This window comes from Echinops telfairi, unplaced genomic scaffold, assembly GCF_000313985.2.
Source record: "Echinops telfairi isolate 266 unplaced genomic scaffold, ASM31398v2 ScPeMD7_2573;HRSCAF=3158, whole genome shotgun sequence".
NCBI classification, from domain to species: domain Eukaryota; kingdom Metazoa; phylum Chordata; class Mammalia; order Afrosoricida; family Tenrecidae; genus Echinops; species Echinops telfairi.
In genome coordinates, this window is record NW_022106471.1 from 8,464,415 (window position 1) to 8,469,229 (window position 4,815).

Below are 4,815 nucleotides of genomic sequence, written 5' to 3' on the forward strand. Positions count from 1 at the left end.
TCTTTTAGCATTTGCTTCTTTATGTGCCTTGCTCCTAAGGTAGAAGTAATTTGTTCATCAAATAAAAAGATGTCACAAAATTAACCTGAAAAAAATTCCAGAAGAGAGTGACTCTGAAAGCCGCTCTTCCAGGCTCCCAGAAACAAATAATGAACTGCCCTTCTGCACAAACAGACTTTTCGGAGTTGTTCACACTCCCACACGTATGTGGCTGAGATGGGCTTTCTGGGGTAACACTGGCAAACCTCTCCTTGAGTCCTTTAAACAAGAGAGGCTACTGTTGACAGGTTCCGAGGTTTCTAAAATTACTCAGTTTAAAAAATACATTGCCCACTTTTCCATTTGGGTTTTTCCTGGCACTCTAAAGAGATTTGGCCCACTCTTAAATTCTCCCTCAAAATACCTCTGGTTTCTCCTCTAAGACTTTGTAGAGACTCAGATTTGACAACCTCAATTTTTACATTTGTGTCTCATGTCTCCATAAACATGGAGATCCAGCAAATTAGATTCTCCTAGGAATCGGGGCCCACAGTGGAGCATAGGTGAGGTTCTTTCAAGGGGCAGGCTAGGGGCCTCCAAAATCTGGAAAAGAAAAACACCGTTACTTTCCTTTACATTTTTCTACAAACTGATTTTAAATTTTAAGTTTTATTGACATATAATTCACATAATATACAATCTAATAGTTTAAATATATTTTTTAAGATGTGCAATCATCACCACAGCCAATTTTAGAACATTTATTTCATCCCTGTACTCATTATTATTAGCTCCCCATTTCCCCCTCAATTTCCCCTGGCATACCCTAAGAAACTATGAACCCAGGTACTGTCCCTATAGATTTACCTATCCTGGATTTCATATAAAGAAAAATATTATTTTAAAAAAACAACAATAAAAAAACAGAAAAACTTCTGTTAAAAAAGCAGAAAATACTAAACATTAGAATGAATTTAAAACGAGTAAAAAGGGAGGATCAAATGAGGTGTTAAATTTCAATCTAATCACATCTGCTTTCATTCACTTTCCAATGCCTCTTATCTGAGAGTGAGGCTAGACACATCCCTGGTCAATGGTCAGAGGGAATTTACTGGAGGCTTAACTGATGTGGGGGACAGACAGTTTCATCCTTTTTCTCTCAAAGGGGTGAGTGAGTAGGCTTGAATCACAGACCTTGTAATTAGCAAGCCAGTACTTAGTCCAGTGCACAACAAGGACTCCTTTCAGTATAGTACTCTTCTTCTGTCTCAAAAAAAAAAAAAAAAAAAGGAAGAAGGAGAAAGAAAAGAAAAAATAAACCCACTGTCATCAGGGTTTCTGAGACTCAGAATCTTTATGGGAATAGACAGTCTCATCTTTTGCCCACAGAGTGACTGATAGATTTGAACCATGTACCTCACTTTAACCCACTATGCTCCCAAGACTTCCTGAAGGGACTCAGCTGGTAAAGAGAGAAGTTGATGTATCAGTTTAGGTCTTAACCAGAAATGGGAGGCATTCTTAAAGGACTATGACTCAAGGAAAGGAGGTCTTGTTATGTTAGTTTGTTTCTGTAATCTAAGGAGACCATTTATTAAGTCTTAAAGGGAAGGAAGTCAACACAAAGACCCTGAAACATCATCCGGATGAGGAAAGCCATTAGCACTGGGTCAAAATGGTTAGCTTTTGTACAAGATAATCAAGTGAGAACACAGATGGTTTTGATAGCAATTCTGCAGTAAACTGGGCTGAAGGTGTTCCCAGGCCCCACAAGAAGCAAGTCCTGTAGACGCTACTTGATTGTCAAAGGAATGACAGCCATCGGGAGGCGACCTTACTCTCTTCCCTCCCAACTGGCTGCTGCCAGGCCCCCCATCGGCAAATGCCAACAGGCAGCCAGAGGCTGGTGGGAAAGGGTGGAGTTTGATCAAGAAGAGAGGAAATGGCGACTAGAAGGGACACAGGATGTGAGAGTCTTCCTGGTAACCCAAACCATGCTTTAGGCTCTTGGAGCTGTCAGAGCTTTGAGGCTGAAGCAGCAGGACCCTGGCGTGATGAGGAGCCCACTGAAACATGAACACAAGCCCAGCCACACACACTCAGAAGAAATCGAGGACATTGTCTTAAATAACGGCACACATCGCATAGAAGAGTCTGAGTGCAAAAAGATTCAAAGAAATTTGCCCTCCAACTGCAGAGACAACCAATGGTAATGGTTTCTCGTGGGGTATCCTTTCAGATAGTTTCTGTGTATATATAAGTGCAGATAGATTATGTTCTTGTCAGTGTAAATATAAATAACACCCCATATTCACATTAGCATGAATAGCATTCTTCGTCTTATTCACTTTACTTACAAAAAAACATATTTTGGAGGTCATTTCATATAAGGCATATCAATCTTATCTTTTGCGTGTGTGTGTGTGTGTGTTACTATTGTTCTTTATTTCTCAGAAGACTATCAAGAAAGAGTGACCAGTTATCTTTTCAGGATTGCAGTTCTTAAAGGTCGTATACTGTTCAAATCTCTCTTGCTTTTCAATCTGTGCCATGACTTTAGGAATTGATCCTTGATCATATCAAACTAATAATGCTTTTCATGCACTGCTCTGGCTGTATTTGTTCCATCAAAAGGTTCTTCTATACAGATGAGTTTATTTCTCCATTCAATACCATGAGGCCTTGTTATCGCTTTGGCTTCATGAACTGAAATCATCTGACTGTCCCAGTCAAACTCTGTAGCATAATATTTAAGAAAGCCCAGTAAGAGGTCCCCAAGATTTGATTCATTCTTTGAGACGCAAGGAGGAACATTACATGGAGCTTGATGTACAAGGTGCAGCTGTATTGCAGGGCTAAAAGTTTCTGGGTAAATTTTTTGGAGTGATGGAAGGATGGGTTCAGGTAGGGTTTGTAAATAGTGTAAAACCATCAAAACAAAACTATAGCTGCTTAAAGTACCACGACTGGCATCATTTATGTCATGGTGACTTGCCCACTTCTTAATCACCAATACTAAAGGACGAATTCGATTTTCAAGGTATGCGTAAGCTCTGAGAAGGAATGTGTTTCTTATTCCAACAATATTGTTTACATTCAAGTCAAACTCCACGCAACGAATTTTATCCCTGAACTTAACAATTGGCACTTTTGCTCGAATCAGCTGAGGTCAGTCAACATAGCCAGAAAGTCTAGTACAGAAGTGTTTATGGACTAAGGTGAGTATATGCCGTGCTTCAGTCTTCTGATTAACTGGTTCCTCTTTTTTTTTTTCTTTTTTTTTTTTTATTGGGGCTCATACAATTCATCACAATTCATAGATCAATTGTGTAAAGCACATCTATACATTTGTTGCCCTCATCATTCCCAAAATTCGCTAGCCTCTAATGTTCCATTTTCCCCCCCTCCCCTTCCCTTCCTCCTCCCCTCTCCCCCATGCACCCCTAATAATTTATAAATTATTATTGTATCTTATATTACACTGTCCGGCGTCTCCCTTCACCCACCCCTCCGCTGCCCGTCCCCCAGAGAGGAGGCCACACGTAGCTCCCTGTGATCCATTCCCCCCTACTACATCCCCTTTCCCTTCTGGTATCGCCACTGTCACCCCTGGTCCTGAGAGGTTCCTCTGTCCTAGATTCCCTGCGTTCCCAATTCCCGTCTGTACCGCTGTGCATCATCTAGTCCAACCAGGTCTGCAAGGCAAAATTGGGGTCCTGGTAGTTGGGGGGAAGAAGCGTTCAAGAACCAGAGGAAAGTTGTGGGCTTCGTTATTGCTATACTGGACCCTAAGTGACTCGTCTCCCCACTACCCCTCTGCAAGGTATGTTAACTGGTTCCTCTTTAACAACCAGGCAAAGATCACCATCACTGCTCCATGTACCAAATCCATTCAGTGAGGACCCAACCCAAAAAAAGTCTGCTTTGTGGAAATAACAGCTGGATTTCTCTCTGCAGCAGAGTTCGACAGTTCTTTCTTCTTTAGATCACTTACTTGCTGCTGACAAGCTTCAAATAACTCCAGTATGCTGGCTCAACTTATCTTTGGCCTCTGGCAGTGTAATTTCTCTGGGTTACAAAAATGTTATTTCTTGAAAAGGAGGAACACATCTGTCTATATCTGGTACATAGTGCGCATGAAACAATGGTGGCATTGAGTATCTTCTTTCCCCTGATGAAGGTACTAGGTGGAAACTTCTGCGTTTACCATCAAGAGGAAGGTTTTGTTCATCACTTAATCTCTTCTTTCCTTGGAATAATGGAGAGGCTGAGGTCTGTATTGGGCTGACATTTCCATATGTCAACTGCTGTAATGACCCAGCTCTAGGCAAGTCTACATTCTGAAAGTTGAACTGTGCATCTATAAGTGGCTGGTGTGAATATAGAGGTGGTGACAGGGCAAAGAAGTTACTGTGTGGTTGATGAGTTGGAGTAAAGGGAGGGCGACCCAAAATTGAGTTTGGGAACATGCTCTTGTTGACGAAAAGTGAACATGTATTCCTCTACCTGACAGATTGAGTGGCTCTCTACACCGCCTGAAAGTCCAGGTGCCTGAGGGCAGGGAGCGGGGCCTACCGGCGCTGCCTGCACAGCAGCTCCCAGGCCCGAGCAGAGCAGCGGCAGCGAGGCACGCTGGCTCGTAGCTCTCGCCCAAGCCGAGGAGGTGGCCTGCGGGAGCCTTAGGCCCTTATCATTATTTTTTATCATTTTATTGGAGATTCTTACAGATCTTATAACATTCCATACATCAATTGTATCAAGCATAATTGTACATATGTTGCCATCATCATTTCCAAAACATTTTCTACTTGCATTGTGTTATATGCAATAGCAAGT

The 4,815-nt window shown here is 41.9% G+C and overlaps 1 pseudogene; it reads right to left on the minus strand.

Annotated features, from left to right (window-relative positions):
* Positions 1-2,447: 2,447 nt before the first annotated feature.
* On the minus strand, positions 2,448-4,472 carry LOC101642791 (annotated as a pseudogene).
* Between the last annotated feature and the right edge of the window lie 343 nt (positions 4,473-4,815).